Source organism: Sus scrofa, chromosome 18, assembly GCF_000003025.6.
Source record: "Sus scrofa isolate TJ Tabasco breed Duroc chromosome 18, Sscrofa11.1, whole genome shotgun sequence".
NCBI classification, from domain to species: Eukaryota; Metazoa; Chordata; class Mammalia; order Artiodactyla; family Suidae; genus Sus; species Sus scrofa.
The window spans coordinates 37,422,730-37,444,560 of NC_010460.4; the positions used below are offsets into that span (position 1 = coordinate 37,422,730).

General features: G+C 40.7%; 1 protein-coding gene across 3 annotated transcripts in view; it reads left to right on the forward strand.

Annotated features, from left to right (window-relative positions):
• AOAH (acyloxyacyl hydrolase) overlaps positions 1–21,831 on the forward strand; it is a 183,060-nt gene that overhangs the window by 5,855 nt on the left and 155,374 nt on the right. The gene's annotated exons all lie outside the window — the stretch shown is intronic.

Sequence of the window (21,831 nt, forward strand, 5' to 3'; positions counted from 1 at the left end):
GCTGCTCACCTCCCAGCTTGCCGACCCTGCACACCCTTGAACTATAGCCAGATGTTCACTGGTTTCCAGCTGCAGCCCTCTTCTCTGTGTCCCTCACTTTTCACCCTTCTCCTCTCCTTAAGCCTCTACTTTTATATTTAGATTATTGTAGAATTTAACCCCAGAACCCCAGCCTTAGCACAGATGGTAGATTTCTGATCATCTCAGCTTTGACTAAACTCACATATGCCTTTTTTTTTTTTTTCTGGATTGTTCTGAGATTGTGGCCCTGCTGAGAAAGACCACAAAGACACTCTAGAGAGAGGTCCACGATTCTGGGGAGAGGTCACAAAGTGAGCAAAACCAAAAGAATCCAAGGGGACAGTGTGCTTTTCTTCAGGAAGAAAGTGAATAAATTTCTTTTTTGGAGGGAAGAAGGGCAGTAAACTAGATCATAGTTTAAATGTATTATGAGAAGGGTGGGGAGAGAGTTGCAAAGCCTTAAGCAGAGTAAAATTCCCCATAAAGTTATAATGTGCCCATCTCTTTATGTATATAGTTATTTTCCCAGATAAAGTGAGCAGCAAAATGCTAACAGTGGATGTATGGTTATCTGTGAGTGACGAGAATGGAAATGATTTGCAGTTATATTTTTTCAGTGCATTTCTGAATTTTCCACATTTTCTAGATGAGCTTGCAGAAATAATAGTGAGACATGATGGTTCAGAAGAAGGGAGCTTGGGCTCTGGGGTCAGACGCCTGGCTCTGCTACTCTGTACATTAAGGGCACAGCTTCCACCTTCTGCACCTGACACGCCTGATCTGTAAGATGAGATTACATGGGACCTACATCCTAGGGTGGTGCGCAGGGCTGAGTAAATACACATGAAGGTCTTAGAACTGTGCTTGGTACATAGTAAGGACCCAAAGGGGTTGTGATTATGTATTCTTTTGGAAATCAGGGAAAAAATACTGTGAATATGCTGTCTAGGTCCTGGAATTAAACATACTGCAAGGCAAAGAGGCCTGAATAAACTGAATAATTACATGCCAATATATAGCTTGTGTAAATACAAATTCTCAAATCTTGGCTATCTCAAGGGATGATTCACTTATGAAAACAGATTTCTTAGTGTTTTAGCTTTCTATTGCTGCGTGATAGATTGCCACGGGTTCATCCATTGCAGTGCAACAGAAATTGGAAGTTTCCTTTGTGGCTCAGTGGTAATGAATCTGACTAGTATCCATGAGGATGTGCCTTCCATCCCTGGCCTCGCTCGGTGGGTTAAGTATGTGGCCTTGCTCTGAGCTGCAGCCTAGGTTGCAGACGTGGCTTGGATCCTGCGTTGCTATGGCTGTGGCTGTGGCTGGCAGCTACAGCTCTAATTCAATCCTTAGCCTGGGAACTTCCATATGCCAAGGGTATGGCCCTAAAAAGACAAACTAAAAAAAATTTTTTTTAATTAAAGCAACATAAAGTTATTATCTCACAGTTTCTGCACATCAGAAGTCTGGACATAACACAACTGGGTTCTTGGCTCAGTTTTACAAGGCTGAAATCAAGATGTCACCTAAGGGCCGCAGTGTGATTTGAGACTCAGGTTCTCTGGCAAGTTCATTGTTGTTGGTGGCATTCCGTTTCTTGGATTTGCAGGGCTTAGGTCCCATGTGCTTGCTAGCTGTCAGCTAGGATCAGTCGGAGCTATTTCTTTCTTGTTTAAGAACAGCTGGAAAGAAACTCTACAATAAAAGCACTTGCCTGATTATGCTGAGTCCAGCCAAGATAACCTTGATTAACTCAACTAGAGTCCATAATTGCATATGTAAATCTCTCTTATCATAGAACAGAACAAGATCATAGATGTGATACCAAGTCACACTCACAGGTTCTGCCTTCACTCAGGGGAGAGGATTAAATAAGGCCTTTATATCAAGAGGCAGAAATCTTATCATTCTGCCTATCACTCACAGAAATGCTTAAAAAAGTCTTCAAACTGAACATCAGATAATATTTATTGCAGAAGAGAATTTATGTGACTTGGTCCCAAAGTGATTCACCAAATAGGCATGAATATATAATAGAAATTAACAGACGAAGTGTAAGCTCAGGGTTGAAGGGTTTTTTATTTTTTATTTATTTATTTTTTATTACTCAAATGAATTTATCACATGTGTAGTTGTATAATGATCATCAAAATCCAGTTTCACAGGATTTCCATCCCACAGACCAAGCACATCTCCCCACCCCACAAACTGTCTCCTCCACAGACCATAAGTTTTTCAATGTCTGTGAGTCAGCATCTGTTCTGCAAAGAAGTTCATTGTGTCCTTTTTTCAGATTCCACATGTCAGTGAAAGCATTTGATGTTGGTGTCTCATTGTATGGCTGACTTCACTTCACATGATAGTTTCTAGGTCCATCCATGTTGCTAAAAATGCTGATATTTCGTTCCTTTTAATGGCTGAGTACTATTCCATTGTGTATATGGACCACATCTTCTTGATCCCCTCCTCTGTCCATGGACATTTAGGTTGTTTCCATGTCTTGGCTATTGCAAAGAGTGCTGCAGTGAACATTGGAGTACATGTGTCTTTGCGAGTCATGGTTTTCTCTGGATAGATGCCCAGGAGTGGGATTGCTGGGTCAAATGGCAGTTCTATTTTTAGTTTTCTGAGGCCTCTCCGTCCTGTTTTCCACAGTGGTTGCACCAATTTAGGATCCCACCAACAGTGTACTAGGGTTGCTTTTTCTCCACACCCTCGCCAGCACTTATTGCTTATAGACTTTTGGATGATGGCCATCCTGGCGGGTGTTAGGTGATACCTCCTAAGTGTTTTGATTTTCATTTCTCTAATAATGAGTGATGTTGAACATCTTTTCATGTGTTTTTTGGCCATCCATATGTCTTCTTTGGAGAACTGTCTGTTTAGATCTTCTGCCCATTTGTTGATGGGGTTGTTTGTTTTTTTGGTATGGAGCTGCAGAAGGTGTTTATAAATTTTGGAGATGAATCCCTTGTCAGTTGATTCACTTGCAAAGATTTTCTCCCATTCTGTGTGTTGTCTTTTCATTTTGTTTAGGGTTTCCTTTGCTGTGCAGAAACTTTGAAGTTTGATTAGGTCCCATTTGTTTATTTTTCTTTTTATTGTCAGTACTCTAAGAGGTAGATCTGAGAAGATGTTGCTGTCATTTATGTCAGAGAGTGTTTGGCCTATGTTTTCCTCTAAGAGTTTGATAGTGTCTGGTCTTAGATCTAGGTCTTTAATCCATTTGGAGTTTATTTTTGTGTCTGGTGTTAGGGAGTGTTCTAATTTCATTCTTTTCCACGTGGCTGTCCCATTTTCCCAGCACCACTTATTGAACAAGCTGTCCTTTCTCCATTGTATATTCTTACCTCCTTTGTCATAGATGAGTTGGCTGTAGGTGTGTGGGTTTAATTCTGGGCTTTCCATCCTGTTCCACTGATCTATATTTCTGTCTTTGTGCCAGTACCATAAAGTTTTGATGATTGTTGCTGTGTAGTATAGTCTGAAGTCCGGGGGACCTGATTCCCCTAGCTCCATTTTTCTTTTTCAGGATGTCTTTGGCTATTCTGGGTCTTTTGTGTTTCCAAACAAACTTTAAAATATTTTGTTAAAGTTCTGTGGAAAATGTCCTTGGTCGTTTGATAGGGATTGATTGAATCTGTAGATTGCCTTAGGTAGTATAGTCATTTTGATAATATTAACTCTTCCAATCCACGAGCATGGTATATCTTTCCATCTATTTGTGTCATCTTTGATTTCTTTCATCAGTGTCTTATAGTTTTCAGAGTACAGGTCTTTTGTCTCTTTAGGTAGGTTTACTCCTAGGTATTTTATTCTTTTGGATGTGATGGTGAACGGGATTGCTTCCCTAATGTCCTTTTCTGCTCTTTCATTGTTAGTGTATAGAAATGCCATCTATTTCTGGGTATTAATTTTGTATCCTGCAGCTTTGCCAAATTCGTGGATGAGCTCTAACAGTTTTCTGGTAGAGTCTTTAGGATTCTCTAGATATAGTATCATGTCATCTGCAAATAGTGAGAGTTTTACTTGTTCCTTTCCAATTTGGATTCCTTTTCTTTCTTTTACTTCTCTGATTGCTGTGGCTAGGACTTCCAAAACTATGTTGAAGAGTAGTGGCGAGAGCGGACATCCTTATCTTGTTCCTGATCTCAGCGGGAATTCTTTCAGCTTTTCACCATTGAGAATGATGTTCGCTGTGGGTTTGTCATATATGGCCTTTATTATGTTGAGGCAGGTTCCTGCTGTGCCCACTTTCTGAAGGGTTTTTATCAGAAATGGGTATTGGATTTTGTCAAAGGCTTTTTCCACGTCGATTGAGAGGATCATTTGGTTTTTATTCTTCAGTTTGTTAATGTGGTGTATCACACTGATGGATTTGCAGATATTGAAGAACCCTTGCATCCCTGGGATAAATCCAACTTGATCATGATGTACAATCCTTTTGATGTATTGTTGGATGCGGTTTGCTAGTGTTTTGTTGAGGATTTTTGCATCAAAGTTCATCAGTGACATTGGCCTGTAGTTTTCTTTTTTTGTGGTATCTTTGTCTGGTTTTGGTATCAGGGTGATGATGGCCTCATAGAATGAGTTTGGGAGTATCCCTTCCTCTGCAGTTTTTTTGAAATAGTTTCAGAAGGAGAGGTGTTAGCTCTTCTCTAAATGTTTGATAGAATTCACCTGTGAAGCCATCTGGCCCTGGACTTGTGTTTGTTGGAAGTTTTTTAATCACAGTTTCAATTTCAGTTCTTGTGATTGGTCCATTTGTCTTTTCTATTTCATCTTGGTTTAGTCTTGGAAGATTGTACTTTTCTAAGAATTTGTCCATTCCTTCTAGGTTTTCCATTTTATTGGTGCATAGTTGGATACAGTAGTCTCTTATGCTCCTTTGTATTTCTGTGATGTCCATTGTTACTTCTCCTTTTTCATTTCTAATTTTATTGATTTGAATCCTCTCTCTTTTTTGTTTGATAAGTCTGGCTAGGGCTTTATCACTTTTGTTGATCTTTTCAAAGAACCAGTTTTTTGTTTCCTTGATCTTTTCTGTGGTTTTCTTTGTTTCTATTTCATTGATTTCTGCTCTGATCTTTATGATTTCTTTCCTTCCACTACCTTTAGGTCTTGTCTGTTCTTCTCTCTCGAGCTGCTTTAGATGTAAAGTTAGCTTGTTTATTTGAGCTTTTTCTTGTTTGCTGAGGCGGTCTTGTATTGCTATAAACTTTCCTCTTAGAACAGCTTTTGCTGCATCCCATGGGTTTTGGAGTGTCCCATCTTTGTTGTCATTTGCTTCTAGGTATTTTTTAATTTCCTCTTTGATTTCTTCGGTGATCCATTGGTTGTTTAGCAGCATGTTGTTTAGTCTCCACATGTTTGTGTTTTTTGCAGATTTTTCTTGTTGATTTCCAGTCATATAGCGTTGTGGTCGGAATAGATGCTTGATGTGATTTCAATTTTCTTAAAGTTACCGAGGTTGGATTTGTAGCCCAGGATGTGATCAATCTTAGAGAATGTTCCATGTGCCCTTGAGAAGAACGTGTATTCTGTTGCTTTTGGATGGAATGTCCTATAAATATCTACTAAGTCCATCTGGTTTAATGCCTCATTCAGGGCCTGCGTTTCCTGATTGATTTTCTGTCTGGTTGATCTGTCCATTGCTGTAAGTGGGGTGTTAAAGTCCCCCACTATGATTGTGTTATTGTCGATTTGTCCTTTTAAGGTTGTTAGCAGATGCCTTATATATGGTGGTGAACCTATGCTGGGTGCGTAGATATTTAAAATTGTTATATCTTCTTCTTGGATTGATCCTTTGATCATTATGTAGTGACCTTCCTTGTCCCTTAAAATAGTCTTCATTTTAAAGTCTATTTTGTCTGATATGAGTATTGCTACTCCAGCTTTCTCTTGATCCCCGTTCGCATGAAATATTTTCTTCCATGCTCTCACTTTCAATTTGTATGTGTCCCTAGAAGTGAGGTGGGTCTCTTGAAGACAGCATATATATGGATCTTGTTTTTGTATGCATTCAGCCAGTCTATGTCTTTTGGTTGGGGCATTTAGTCCATTTACATTTAAGGAATTATTGATATGTATATTCTTATTGCCATCTTACTAACTGTTTTGGATTTGTTTTTGTTGCTCTTTTTTCTTTCCTTCTTCTCTTGTTCTCTCCTCTTCTGGTTTGATGACTATCTTTAGTGTTGTATTTGAGTTGATTTTTCTTTGTTTGTGTATCAATTGTGGATTTTTGGTTTGCAGTTATTCTGAAGTTTTGATGTAAGAGTCTATATGTATATGAGATTGTTTTAAGTTGTTGTTCTCTTAATTGCAAGTTCATCTCCAGTGTCCTGCATTTGTACCCACCTCTTCTCATGATTTCTGATTCTGGTGGTATAGTTGTGCATGGATGATGTCATATCTTTACTGTATATATACCTTTACTGGTGAGCCTTGTCATTTGTGGAATTTTTGTTTCCTGTTGCTGTCTTGTCTTTTCTGCCTAGAGAAGTTCCTTTAGTATTTGTCGTAAGGCTGGTTTAGTGTTGCTGAATTCTCTCAGCTTTTGCTTATCTGTGAAGGTTTTGATTTCTCCTTCAAATCTGAATGAGAGCCTTGCTGGGTAGAGTAATCTTGGTTGGAGGTTTTTTCCTTTCATCACGTTAAGTATATCATGCCACTCCCTTCTGGCCTGCAGAGTTTCAGCTGAAAAATCTGCCGATAACCTTATTGGGGTTCCCTTGTATGTTATTTGTTTCTTTTCCCTAGCTGCTTTCAAGATTTTCTCTTTGTCTTTAATTTTGGTCAGTTTGTTTAATATGTGTCTCAGGGTATTCCTCCTTGGGTTTATTTTATATGGTACTTGTTGTGCTTCCTGGATTTGAGTGGGTGGTTCCTTTCCCATGTGAGGGAAGTTTTCGGCTATTATTTCTTGGAATATTTTTTCTGTTCCCTTCTCTCTCTCTTCTCCTTCTGACACCCCTGTAATATGGATGTTGGTGCATTTATCATTGTCCCACAGTTCCCTGAGACTCTCTTCATTTGTTTTCAGTCTTTTTTATTTTTTCTGTTACACACCTGTAATTTGTACTAATCTGTCCTCCACCTCGCTTATTCATTCTTCTGCTTCCTGTATTCTGCTGTTAGCCACTTCGAATGAATTTTTTATTTCAGTTATTGCAGTTTGTATCTCTTCTTGTTTAAGTTTTGTATCTTGTATCTCTTTGGTCATTGTTTCCTTTAAGTTATCCATCTTTGCCTCAAGTTTATTCCCAATGTCTTGCATCGTCTTCAGCATCAGCAGTCTAAAGCCTTTTTCCTGGAGGTTGAGAATCTCATCACTTAGCTGGTTTTTTCTGGCGTTTTTCCTTTCTCCCTCATCTGAGTTATAGTTCTCTGTCTTTTCATTTTTATAGGTTTTTGGTGTGGTGACCTTTTTACAGATAATAGAGTTGTAGCCTCTCTTACTTCTGGTGGCTGCCCCCCTTGTGGCTGATGTCGTTATGGGGGCTTTCTGTAGGCTTCCTGATGGGAGCGGCTGATGCTTGCCCACTGGTAGGTGGAACTGATTCTAATCCCTCTGGTGGGTGGGGCTTAGTCTCTGGATGGGATTAGAGGCAGCTGTGTGCCTGAGGGGTCTTTAGGGAGCCTTTTTACTGAGGGGTGGGGCTGTGATCCCACCTGGGTTGTTGTTTGCCCTGGGGCTTCTCAGCAAAAGCTGACTGATTTTCCCAAAATGGCCCCTCCAGAGAAAGGCAGCTGCTGAATATTCCCGAGAGCTTTGCTTCCAATAGCCTTCCCTCACAACAAGCCACGTTCACCCCTGTTATCCCAGGATGTCCTCCAAGAACTGCATTCAGGTTTGACCCAGATTCCTATGGAGACTTTGCTTTGCCCTGGGACCCAGTGCATGTGAACATCTGTGTGCACCTTTTAAGAGTGGGGTCTCCATTTCCCCCAGTCCCATGGAGCTCCTGTGCACAAGCCCCACTGGCCTTTAATGCCAGATGCTCCGGGGGCTCTTTCTCCCCGTGCCAGATCCCCACACATGAGAGTTTGATGTGGGGCTGAGAACTCTCACTCCTGTAGGTGAGTCTCTGTGAAGCAGTTAGTTTCCAGTCTCTGGGGCTTCCCACCTGGGAGGTATGGGGTTGTTTATATCACGAAATCGCCCCTCCTACCTCTTGATGTGTCTTCCTCTTTTTCTTCTGGAGTAGGATATCTTTTTTAAGGTTTCTTGTCCATTTGGGTGAAGAATGCTCAGGCTTTAGTTGTGAATTTTGTTGTTTTAGAAGAGAAGTTGAGCTCCAGTCCTTCTATTCCGCCATCTTAATCCCATCTCCCTATTTTGTTTTGGTTTTGAGGGGGAAGGAGTTGACAGACAAGCTTTTGCTCTTTCACTTGACACTAGGAATTTGGAACTGAAAACAAATGACTCTACTGCCACACCCTTTCTCTCATAAATTAGTTATTTTTCCAATGTTCGTATAGAGGACAAAGTCCTGAATATTTCTCTGGACAAACTTCATCTTTTAAAGTATGGCTCCCACAATTTAGCAAAATTCAAGTGCCAGTTACAACAGATTAGCTTGCCCTTTATTGTATCAAGCATAAACCCCAAATTTCAGATATAAATAGGTGCAAGAGGGAATTCTGATTATGATGGCCTGGGGGGGTTGATGAGTCTTCTGTGCATAATACTGAAAAGACTATAACACGCAACCATTTCAGGGCACTAAAAATCAACCAATGGCACACAAAGAATTGAGGAATGTTTTTTCTTGAGAAACTGCTTAAGCTTCAGGAAGAACAGTGAGATTCTGACCTTTTTGCCTGAGGCGGCTCCATCTACTCTTGCCCTCAGCTTAGTTAGTGAGAATGGTAGTTTCATCACTGTGAAACTGGCCGCCCAAACCAGCAGGCCTACTGCTAATAGGGCAGACCTGATTCAAGCAGAATTCAAAGATCCCTGGCTTTGTTGGCCAAAAATAATAGACTCAGTTGGGAATTAACAAGGAGAACCTTCAGCTTTGCTAGTTCAAGGTTTGGGCCATAGATGGGACAATGAAGATCAGCCAGAAATTTAGCAGGGAGACCTGGCAATGTGAGCATCATAAAAGGGCTATGATAAGTTCTCCATAGATCCCAGATTGACTGGGAAATTATGCGTACTTGGGAAGACCTGAAAGAGCCTAAGAAAAGTGAAAACTAGCTGCAAGTTTAAATGTATTATCCAACCCATTTGAATGCATTCCCTTTATTTCATAAAGTATTAGAGGATGGAATACTTGCCAGATCATTCTCCGTTTTAGCTAATACTGAATCTGAAGACACCACAAGGGAGGAAAATAACAGACCAATATCCTTTTTGAACATAGATGCAGAAACTCTTCATAAAATATGAACAAACTGAATCCAGCAACATATAAATGGATTATATACCATGACCAAGTGGGGTTTATCCTAGGAATGCATTGTTGTTTTAAGATCTGAAAATCAATTAATAGGATATACCAAATTAGCAGAATAGAGGCTATATGTATAATGTCATCCTAGTAGAAATAGAAAAATTATTTGGCAAAATCCATTACCTACCCCTGTTGAAACCTCTCAGCAAATTATAAAAGAAAAAGGAACTTCTTCAACTTGATAAAGGGCATCTGTGAAAACCCTTCTGCTAACTCAATGATGGAAGACTGAATGGTTTCCTCCTAAAATCAGAAATGTATAGAGATGTCCATTCTCACATTTGTAGTTAACATTGTTTTAAAGATTCAATTCAGGGAGTTCCCATCCTGGCTCAGCAGAAAGGAATTTGACTAGCATCCATGAGAACTCAGGTTTGATCCCTGGCCTCGCTCAGTGGGTTAAGGATCCTGCATTGCTGTGAGCTGTGGTGTAGGTTGCAGACATGGCTCAAATCTGGTGTTGCTGTGACTGTGGTGTAGGCAGGCGGCTACAGCTCCTATTTGATCCCTAGCCTGGGAACCTCCATATGCCTCGGGTGTGGCCCTAAAAAGACAAAGATTCTTTAATAAAGAAAAATAATAAAGGCATACAAATTGAAAATAAGGAAGTAAAACTATCTTTATTTTCGAACAACATGTTTGTGAATGTAGAAAATTCTAGGGTATTTACAATAAAACTGCTAGAACTAATAAGAATATTTAACAGGGAGGCAGGATTCAAGATTGATTTGAAAAATCAATTATGTTTATATTAGCAACAAACTTTCAAGAATGGAAATTAAGAAAACAGTTTCACTCACAATATGATAAAAATACTTATGAATAAATTTAACTAAAGTGTGCAATTACACTGAAAACTCCAAAACATTGCTGAGAGAAATTAAAGGATGCTTTTTAGAAATGGAGAGATACTTCCTGCTAACAGATTGGAAGACTCGGTAGTACTGGTAGTGTTCCCAAGTTGATATATAGACTATAAACACAACTCCAATCAAAATCCTAACATCTTTTTTTGGTAGAAATTGGTGAGCTGATCCCACAATTTATATGGAAATGCCAAGAAGCCAGAATAGCCGAAAGTTTTGAAGAACACTGTTGGAGAACTGACACTATCTGATTCTTTATTTCAAATCACACACAAATTATTAACTTAAAATAGATCATAGACCTGAAGGTGAAAGCTAAAACTAAAAACTTATAGAAGAAAGTGAAGAAAAATCTTTGTGACTTTGGATCAAGCAAAGACTCTTAGATAGGACATCAAAAGAATTATACTAGAGTTCCCGTTGTGGTGCAACAGGACCGGGGGGTCTGCAGCACCAGAACACAGGTTTGATCACCCGTCGGCACAGCCCAGGAACTCTGTATGCCTCGGGGCAGCCACGAAAGAAAGAAAGAAAAAGAACTATACAAAAAGGAAAGGAAAAAAAAAAAAAAGATGACTTGTACTTTACTAAATTTAAACACTTTACTCTCCAAAAAAGCACCATTAGAAAGTGAAAAGAATACTAGGAAACAATATTCATAAATCATATAGACTTCAGTATAGAAATGATTAACGTGATTGATAGTTTTCACTTTCAAAATCCAAAAGTTTAACGTATGCAATGTGACACTTAGAAGCATGTAAATTCCAAGGTGCAATGGATTTAGATTGGAATCACCAGCTAGCCAGTTAGCAGTTGAATCACTGCTTATCTGAAAGGCCTCAGATACATTGCTTCACCTCTCAGAGTCTCATATTTCTCATCCATAAAATGGGAAGTGCCAGTCTTGTGAGGGTGCTGTGAGGATTAAATGAGATATAGTCTGTGAAAACACCTGACAGAGAGCTGAAAGTTATGGTAGAAAATGTCATTTCTTTCTTCCAAAACTTGAGGTGGAAGGCAACTCTTAAAAAAGCTTATTCAATGAGAATGTGTTTAATAAAATATAATTTATTTTTTGTAATTATGAAAGAATATATGGCTTTCCTAGAGGTTTTAGAAAATACAAAATATTTTTAAAGAATAAAATCAACTGGAATCCCAAAACTCAAATGATCACTACTGACATTTGGGTATATTTCCCTTTAAAGCCGTCTAGGTTTATATTTACACAGTTTGGATCTTGTTTTATTGTTTTGTTGATTCTAAATTTGGATTGTTAAGTAGACAGTCTAAAATTAAACGCCTTTTTCTTTCAACAAAAAACATTTGTAAGAAATTTGGCAGTGTCAGGTGAGAACTTTTCAAATTAGCAAGTAGGTTTGTGGATAAAAATGATCAAATGTAGCCTAAGGTTATTTTTCTATCTGTCCACCTCCCTAACCATAGGCAACGACCAGATTTATAATGTAATCATCATAGCCCACACCTTCGTAGTAATAATCTTTTTTATTCATCGTTTGTCTCTCCCTCTTCCTAGTCATCCATCCACCCACTCACCCATTCATACATCTATTTTTTTTTTTTTTTGTCTTTTTTTGCTATTTCTTGGGCCGCTCCTGCGGCATATGGAGGTTCCCAGGCTAGGGGCCGAATCGGAGCTGCAGCCCCCGGCCTACGCCAGAGCCGCAGCAACGCAGGATCCGAGCCGCGTCTGCAACCTACACCACAGCTCACGGCAACGCCGGATCCTTAACCCACTGAGCAAGCGCAGGGATGGAATCTGCAACCTCATGGTTCCTAGTCGGATTCGTTAACCACTGCGCCACGACGGGAACTCCCATCTATTTTTTTTAATCCATCCATTCTCTGTCTCTGCCTATCTTAGAATTGAAATATTAAAGTAAATGGAAAAAAGTCATACTTTTTCTGAAAAGAAATCTGTTAATTTCTTTAGTAATAAGAACTGACTGTGCCATGTAAGTTTATACAGAGGACATTTTTCATAGTTGAATGAAATAAATCTGCATCTCCAACTTTTGACAAAACTATATACAAAGCATGCAATAAGATAAAGAATTTTACTTAAAATATTATATATAGGCAAAAGTGTATTGAAAAGAGCAATATGTCAACTTGTCAATTCTTTCTGAATATATAAAGTTTTAGCAAGGTCTCTCTAAGTGAAATTGCAGTAGGTATAATTAAAAGATATCTTAGTAAAACTTTTTAAAAATATTTTCCAGAAATTAAGAAAGCGAAAGACTCCATTCATTGGGCAACAGATATTTTTGCAAGTCAGGTGACTTCTGGTTCTTTGCTTTCAACACAGTTGAGGGGAGACTTAAATAATTTTCAATGATAAATCACTCTAAGATTTTTGCCATTAACTCAAGGAGTTAAAGAATTGACAACATTGCCATATGTCCTTCTACTCTCATTTACTTATTTAAGTAAACATGTATTCTCAGCACTTACGTCTTTAAAAATGAAAAATAAGAACAGACATGATAGTTGACATGAACCTTGCCTGTTTACATGAATAAATAATATTTTCAACAGATACAGTTACTAACTTTAAAAGCCCAACCATCTCATGGAGATATAATTCTAAGAAAATTTTACCTTATTTAGAAATTGTTTATCAAATTGACAATATATATTGTTTCATTAAGTTAATTTTACTAATAAAGAAAACTCTATCCTGAAGAATTTTTTAATACTTGGAGTGTTTTACTCATAAGAAATCAAAGTTTTCATTTAAATTTTATACATTTTTTTTTTTTTTTTTTTTGCCATTTCTTGGGCTGATCCCACGGCATATGGAAGTTCCCAGGCTAGGGGTCTAATCAGAGCTGTAGCTGTTGGCCTACGCCAGAGCCACAGCAACGCAGGATCCGAGCCGCGTCTGCAACCTACACCACAGCTCACAGCAACGCCGGATCGTTAACCCACTGAGCAAGGCCAGGGACCGAACCCGCAACCTCATGGTTCCTAGTCAGATTCCTTAACCACTGCACCACGACGGGAACTCCTATACATATTTTTAGTGTTAAGAAGTATAGTAGTATGTGAAAAATAAATACCTTCAACCATAAAAATATCGCATTGGGATAAAACCCTAGTGGAAGAAAAATTCAGTGAAGTAGACTTTTCATTGAAATATATATTCAAGGAGAGGAATTATCAATGTAAATTTTTCACTGTGAAAAAAGAATGTAAACATACATTTTTAAAAATATATAAATAAATATTTATATATATAAAGTGGATGAGAGTAGATATAAATCAATATAATACTTTGATTCCTTTGGATGCGTATAGAAGATTAATGTATTATTTCTATTGTAATATTTATAATCTTCCTGGAATTATACCTTTTGCAACTAACAAAATAGATACCTATTAGTAATATTTTAACTTCCATTGAAATACATAATGGCAAGGATTCCCACCGTGGTGTAACAGGCTTGGCAGCATTTTGGGAGCACTGGGACACAGGTTCGACCCCCAGCTTTGCACAGAGGGTTAAGGATCCAGCGTTGCCACAGCTGCGTCTTAGATTGCCCCTGGGGCTTGGATCTGATCCCTGGCCCAGGAATTCCAGCAGCCAAAAAATAAAATAAAATAAAATAAAAATATATCGAATGGCATATAGTTTTTCAAGTATCTCTTGGGGGTTCAGAGCAAGATGTTTGCAAACCATTGGTGTAGACTTAGAGCAGGAAGCCAGTGCTCTGTAGTCTGTCCTTGAAGGCTTATCATGATCTAACCCCTTCCTACCTCCTTTACTCTTCCTTTCCCGTGGACCCTGGGCTCTAGCCTTGGCCAACTCTTCTCCTTCTCACCTCCAATTAAAGAAATGCTACTGCTCTCTTCCTAAAGTCTTTTCCTGCCTTTTTCCATTAAATAAGTTCCTCCCATCCCTTAACACTCAACTCCTCCAGAAAACTTACTGCTTACCCAAGGCAGAGTTAGCTGCTTCTTCCTCTGTGCTTCGGAAGCACTAACAGGTCCTTCACTGTTGTGCTTACAGGTGGCAGTGCCTAGATTGCTTTCCTAATCCTCAGCGTTCCCTACTGTTCTGTGACTTCATTTATTCACCTTTGTATCCTCAAGCCTTTGAGCACATGGTGGCTGTTTGTACATGGTTATTATTGAATAAGAACAGGATGGAATGGCTCCTTGTGTCTTCACTATCATTTCATTGTTATTCATTTTTCTATATTTCTAAATTAGCCAAGCCCATCATCCTGCATCTCTCAGCACAGTCTGCTGATTTACTCTCGCTGCTGTTGCTTGGGCTCTGCTCCCCTTTGGATGCCCTTAGCTCTGTTCTCATCAGTAATTGCCCAAGAGGGTGCCTCTCTCACTGCCAGTGTTCTTGGGAGAGTTGGCAATTTGGAACTCCTGGTTCATTTTCTCATAAAAATGATGTTCCAGGTGATGGTTGCGTTAGGACACTGTGCCTAATCTGCCCCAATATATTGAAAATAGGAGATAACTGTAATAATTTAAAAAATTCAACCATACAAAAGTAAGAAGACTGTTGATATGACAAGTTTTTCAAAAATAAGTTTCTGAGCTTCTATATTAAAAAGAGGCATGGAAAAATACATCTTTTCCCTGTGGTGGACTCAGCAGGTGGGAGAGTAACTAACATTTGTTAAACACCTGCTCTGTGCCAGGTACTGTGTGCATTTTATGTGTTGTGTCACTTAATCTTCACAACACTTTTGCCAGGTGTTTCAAAATAGCCTTTGCTGAATTATAGAGCACTCCACACTTACCCAGCAGTCATTTATGAGCTCACAGCTTTGCAGGTTGGCGGTTTTTGACTGGGCAGTGTTGGGCGGCCCTTTAGCTGGTCTTGGCAGGGCTCACTTCTGCTGCTGGAATGAGAGGGGCTGGATATCTAGAATGGCCTTGTTCACAGATCTGGTAGTTGGCAGACTCTTGCTGGGCACCTTGATTTCCTTTCTGTGGCATGTCCAGCAGGCTAGCTCAAGCTCACGGCTGTCAAGTTCTCAAAAGACAAAATGGAAGATGCAAGGCCTGTGGAGTTCCCACTGTGGCTTAGCGGGTTAAGAACCTGACGAGTATCCATGAAGATGCAGGCTCAATCCCTGGCCTCAGTCAGTGGGTTAAGGATCTAGTGTTGCCATAAACTGTGTCACAGGCCACAGATGTGGCTCAGCTCCACCGTTGCTGTGGCTGTGGTGTAGGCCAGCAGCTGCAGCTCTGATTCAATCCCTAGCCTTGGAACTTCCATATGCCACAGGTACAGCTGTAGAAAAAATAAAAATAAAGAAGATGCAAGGCCTCTCGAGGCCTCAGAACGTATTGTCACTTCTATATTCTACTGATCAAAGCAAGGTCACAAGGCCATATTCAAAGGGCTGGGAAATAGATACCACCTCTTCATGGGAGGAAGTGTAAAAGTTTGTGGGTTTTTTGGTTTTTTTGTTTTGTTTTGTTTTGCCCACTCCTGCAGCATGTGGAAGTTCCCTGGACCAGGAATTGAACAAGCACAACAGCACTGACCCAAGCAGGTGCAGTGAAAATTAACCCACTGTGCTGCAAGAGCACTCCAAAAGTCTGTGGCCATTTTTAATGTACCACAAGGGGGTTTTATTGTTCTAGTGTGTGGGTACCCAAATCTAGGTTCAGAAAGATTAACCATCCTGGCAAGTAATCAACTCATAAGTAATAGAAGCAAAATCTGAACCCAGATCTGACCCCCAAGTTCTTTACTCTCTGCTGTACCATAGCTTCTCCCTTCTCTTTCTTCTTTTCTGCTCTCTTTTTTTCTCCTACCCACTCTCCTTATCCATGTTCAGACAGAGGAGGAAACAGAAGAAAAGCATGAAGGTGCAGTATTCATACCTGGGCTGTATGCTACCATCTCTGGCTTGGTAACTAGTATCTCAGAGAAACGAGGCTGGCAGTAGAATAATTTTAGGTCATTGTTTTCATACATTTCTTTTCTTTTTCCTTTTCTTTTCACCACCATGAGAAAAGACTGAGATAAAGGCTGTTGATTATAATTACAACATATATTCTCTGCTCCCACCCAGTTAGGGAAATCTGAGGACAGAGTGTAGCTGTTCGTGGGGGCATTGGGTGGGGGGAGAGAGGGCAGACAGGGAATATACTTGATAATGTCATGATGGTGCAACGGGGATGCAAGCACCCAAATCCAGATGTGGGGTGACTCTAAAACCTGCGCTCTCCACCTCCGAGGGCCCATGCCAGAAACAGCAGGCATCCTTGATGTTCACTTTTCCTCGCATTTCTCATCTGTTTATTAATAAAGCCAATCAGGTCAGCCTCTGCAGTGCATCACAGATCTGTCGGTTTTCCTCTGTCTCCACTGCCACTCATGACTGTCCAGTCAACCATCGTCTCTCTCCAGGACCAAAAGAGACTCCTTCTGCATCTCTCTGCCCCCACCTTTGCCCCCCTAAGATCCTTCCTCCTCATGACAGCCAGCAGGATACTTTAAAGACATAGATCAAATAACAGCAACCGCCGCCACAAAGCCCATTCACAGCTCCCCATTCCTCTCAGGATGAATCCCTGCCTCTTTTGCAGTCCACACACCCATGAACCTGATCTCCACCTGTGCCTGCACCTCATCTCCCAATGTCAGGTTTTCCCAGTCTCTTTGCCATCAGGTGGGTACCAGCTCTGCCTGCCTACAAAGCCTGCCTGGGTCCTCGTACTGCTTGCCCCTTTCCATTACTTTAGCCATTTTTGTGTATGTTCTTCAAAGAAGCCTTCTCTCTATCAGCTTTAGCGAGGTTTTATATCACCCTGGTCCCCATTGCTCTCTGTTACGTCACTCTGTTGCTTTTCTTCATAGTACTTATAATTATTTATAATTGTGTGCCTGCTTCCTTGTTTATGGTCACTTTTCTCTAAGGAGAGTATAATCTCTAAGAGGGCAGGAACCATATCACTTTGTTCTCAGTGTGTAGTCACAGCTCAGCACCGTACCTGGCATCTAGAAGGGACTGAGTACATACTGTGTTCCAGTTCTGGCTCCCTTGGTCGCCAGGCGAGGCATCTAACCTCCCTGAGCCTCCGATTGCCCATCTGTACAATGAGAACAGTGATTTCCACATCTGTGAGTTGTTGTGAACTTTGAATGAGATGATAATGTATGCAGAACACTTTGAAAACTGTAGAGAACATTCTAGCCGTGTGATGAATTATTTATGCCGCTACTCAGGGTCAAAAAGGAAGCATAGTCCCGCTGACCCTGGTTCTGACAACTGCTACGTTCTCAATGAAGCATAGGCTTCAGACAAATGGGAAATCCAATAGACCACCTTCTGCACTTAGCTGCATTTCCAACCAGCACAGATATGATTATAATTAGAGCTTCAAGAGTTCTGCTTAATTTCAGAAGGATTCATGGTACAGTCTGCAGTCTACCTGAGATGCATGTCTAGAAGCAGATTCCTGTGGCTGGTGTTTTTATTCTGGCCCACTCGCTTCCTTTCCTATGACATCAGAAGTGTCTGTTTCTATTGTACTCATTATTTTCACTTGCCAGGTGAGAAGAGATTTTTCCATATGGAAGATTTCAGATAGTGACCATTGAGCAAAATATATAGTTCTCGCCCACTCTCATCACTTTCCAAATGAACAGTAGCTTGGATAAACTTGCTTTAGCACACCCAAGCCTTTTATTAGCAGCCAGAGAATAGTCTGTAATAGGAGAAATTACTCTGCCCATGCATTTCTCCAAGGGAAAACATTTTTTTAGCCTGTCAAGACCGTGAAACCTCTTATTAGAAACTATAGCAAAGTCAATTTCTCCATCCTTGCCGCTAAAGGATTCAGGACACACCTCACTGCAGACCCTAAATTAACAATCCGAGGGGAGTTGTACTCGCTGGAAATGGGCGGAGATGTCCGAGTGAGTAGGATGCAAATCAAAGCCAAGCCCAACGTGGGCGTTTATGTATTTCAAGCCCCATTACCTGCTTTTCTGCAGAGTCCTTTTGCTTGTAATAACTCCCAGGCTGAGAAGTGATAGTGGCAAGATGCACCCAGTCTTCAGAGACAGCTGACTCTCTTTTTTTCATTCCTTTTTACTTATCTCATGATTCCCAGTTTTAGCCAGCAGTGCTGAGGAGCCACAAACATCCTAAGAGTCCTTATTGGGATTCCTCTGAATAAAAGAAAAGCCAATATCTCTGAGTACAAAGAAGCACAGGTTGGTCTCACGCGGCACAAGTCTCTTTGGCATTCGTCCTCCCACACCAAGGATGAAAGCAAATAGGTACCTGTTTCAAGTCCATTCTGGGTGCCGAATGCTGCAGCTCATTAATGAGACTCATTGATGGAGTGACTGCAGGATCTCCACCCAGTCTCCACCGTGTTCTTTGATCCTGAGCTGCACATCATGACTATTTGCAATAGGATCTGGTTGACTTCAGAGAGGGCGCTGGTTGTTCCACCAGAATGAGTGGTGGAGCCATGTCATGCAGTGAGGTGGAACAAAGGGGAAGAAATGTCATCGGTTCGATGACTGAGCCAGAACACAAATTCACTTGCCTCCATTCACCCTTTCCTGTGGAGGTCCCCAGCAAATGACAACTGAAGTGTCTCTCAGGTGGCTCTCCAATCAGCTCACTTCAGGTCAGCCACCTCTCTTAGCTCCTTCCTCCAAACCAGGCCCTTGTGTCAGGCACTCAGAGATAGTAAGACTGCACTCCTGCCCTAAAGAAGCTTATGCTCTAACCCTAAACTCTTAAGAAGAGGTTCCAGAGGGGAGTTCCTATCCTGGCTCAGCGGAATGAATCCGACTAGGAACCATGAGGATGTGGGTTCGATCCCTGGCCTTACTCAGTGGGTTAAAGATCTGGCCATGCTGTGAACTGTGGTGTAGGTCATAGATGAGGCTTGGATCCTGCGTTTCTGTGGCTGTGGCATAGGCCGACATCTGTGGCTCCCACTGGAACCCTATAGCCTGGGAAACTCCATAGGCTGTGGGTGTGGCCCTAAAAAGAAAAATTAATTAATCAATTAATTAATTTTTAAAAAAGCGGTTCTAGAGGGGTAGATAACTTGTGCAGAGTTACACCATTTTTAGCGACTGATCCAGCACTTGAACCTCGTTTTTAAATGAAGCTTATTTTTCATTCCAAATCTTCTCCCTTTTCAACTATATCACACTGCATCCTCTTATCACATTGTCATATAATTATTTATAATTGTTTTTCAATTGCAGTTATTAAAATGTACTTAGCTCCACCTAACTTGGCAAGTGATTAGCAGAGATATATATCAATGTGTAAAAGTGTATTATAAATTTTTAAAATAGTCACATACACTAAATGTATATATATATATATATATATATATTTTTTTTTTTTCTTTTTTACAGCCACACCTGTGGCACATGGAAGTTCCCGGGCTAGGGGTCAAATCAGAGCTGCAGCCACCGGCCTACACCACAGCCACAGCAACGCGGGATCCTTAACCCACTGAGCAAGGCCAGGGGTCGAACCGGCAACCTCATGGTTCCTAGTTGGATTCGTTAACCACTGAGCCACGACAGGAACTCCAAAAAGTTATTTTTTAAATAAAACAAAACATACGGGAAAATTTTTTAGACCATAAAATGCAAGAAAGTATGAGCTAATGAATTCATTACAATGTAATAAAACTCATAATGCATGGATTAGGTTAAAAGTACATCTAATCAACCTTGGTAGCTAATATTGATAAATGCCCCAGAGGTGGGTGCTCCCAGAGCAATAAGATTGTGGTTATCAGCTATATCCAGTCTCTTGGGATAGACCGTGATGGAGGATAATGTAAGAAAAGGAATGTGTCTATGGATGTATGACTGGGTCCTTTGCTGTACAGCAGAAATTGGCACAACAGTGTAAATCAACTATACTTTCATTTTTAAAAATAGGGGAGGAAAATAGTATGGTTATCAAAATCATGCTATCTCAGACTTGGTGAGCCCAGCTTTGCTCAGTTTTACTGGAGGATACGGAACAACAGAGGACAAAGCGTGGTCAAATATTGCAGTATCTAGAAAAGTGGAAACCTCTCCCTCTTTTTTGGCGGTCTCTCATTTTACTGGAGATTTGGTTTCTTTCTGTCTAGAAACATCCAATTATACTATTCACATCTGTCATCAGCCACTTTCCCTCAAGGAGTCCTAGTGGGAGTTGGGTTTTAATGAAGCGGTTGTGAACTTAGGTCCCCAGCTCCTTGAGCAGATGGATAATAATGAGCTTACTACTGGGCCAGGCACCCTGGAACTTCTTTATTTTGGATGTAAGCCTTTCTTTGCCTCCTTGGAAACCAGTGTCTGCTAATAAGTGCTAATACGTCCCACTCCTCTTATCTCCATGAAGTCTAACAATTTCCTCTCAGACTAGCAGCTCATCTTTCCTCGGGTGTAGAAGAAAGAGTCCCCTCCTTTTGGACTAAGGAAGTTGGGCTTCCCCAGCAGTTTAGGAGATCAAGATTGGTGACAGAATCTTTAAGGGTGTCAGCCCAGCCATTCTGAGCCTCCACACTTATCAGACATCAAGACAGTTTAAAGAATATATTCCTAATTTAATCCAGGTTCCTTCTAGACACTTACTGTATTGATACATGCTTTCAAGCAGAGTGCTTTATAGCTGGGAGATAAAGTAATGTTTTACAATAGTGTTATGATTTCAGAGGCACCTTCAGTTGCCTTGTTATCTCATTTAATCTTCACCAAAGCCCTGTGGGAAACTCATTATCTTCACTGCAGTGAGGAAACAAAGGCTCAGAAAGAATGGATGGTGAGTCCAGGATTCAAGGGCAGGACTCAGTCCCAGGTCTTCTGACTCCAAATGTTGGGCAGTTTCTGCTGCTTTTCTACAATTAAAAATCTGACCCCAGGTGACAGGCTGAGAATGGGGAGGGTGTGAATGATCCCATTTGCAGTGAAGCTGTCTATTGCGGAAGGGAAGGAGAAGGGGCAGGAGAGGAGCCGGTGTCCACTGAGCTTCTCCCTGGTGCTGGCTGTTCTCCTTGCACTGTCTCCTTTATTTTTATTTTTTATTTTTAACATTTTTTAAAGGGCTACATGTGCAGCATATGGAAGTTCTCAGACTAGGGGTCAAATCAGCTACAGCTGCCAGCCTATGCCACAGCCACAGCCACGCCAGATCCCAGCCACATCTATGACCTACACCACAGCTCACAACAGTGCCAGATCCTTAACCCACTGAGAGATGCCAGGGATTGAACCCTCTTCCTCATGGTTACTAGTTGGGTTTGTTACTGCTAAGCCATAATGGGAACTCCTTGCACCATTTCCTTTAAATGGCACCTCCTTCTCCCATGGGATCAAAAAGCAATGGAGATAAAGCAAGATTAAATTACTTTCTCCAGGCCACATAGCTTACAAATGACGAACATAAACTGACAGCCAGTCTTTCTGCCCTCCAAGGCCACGATCTTCTTACCAC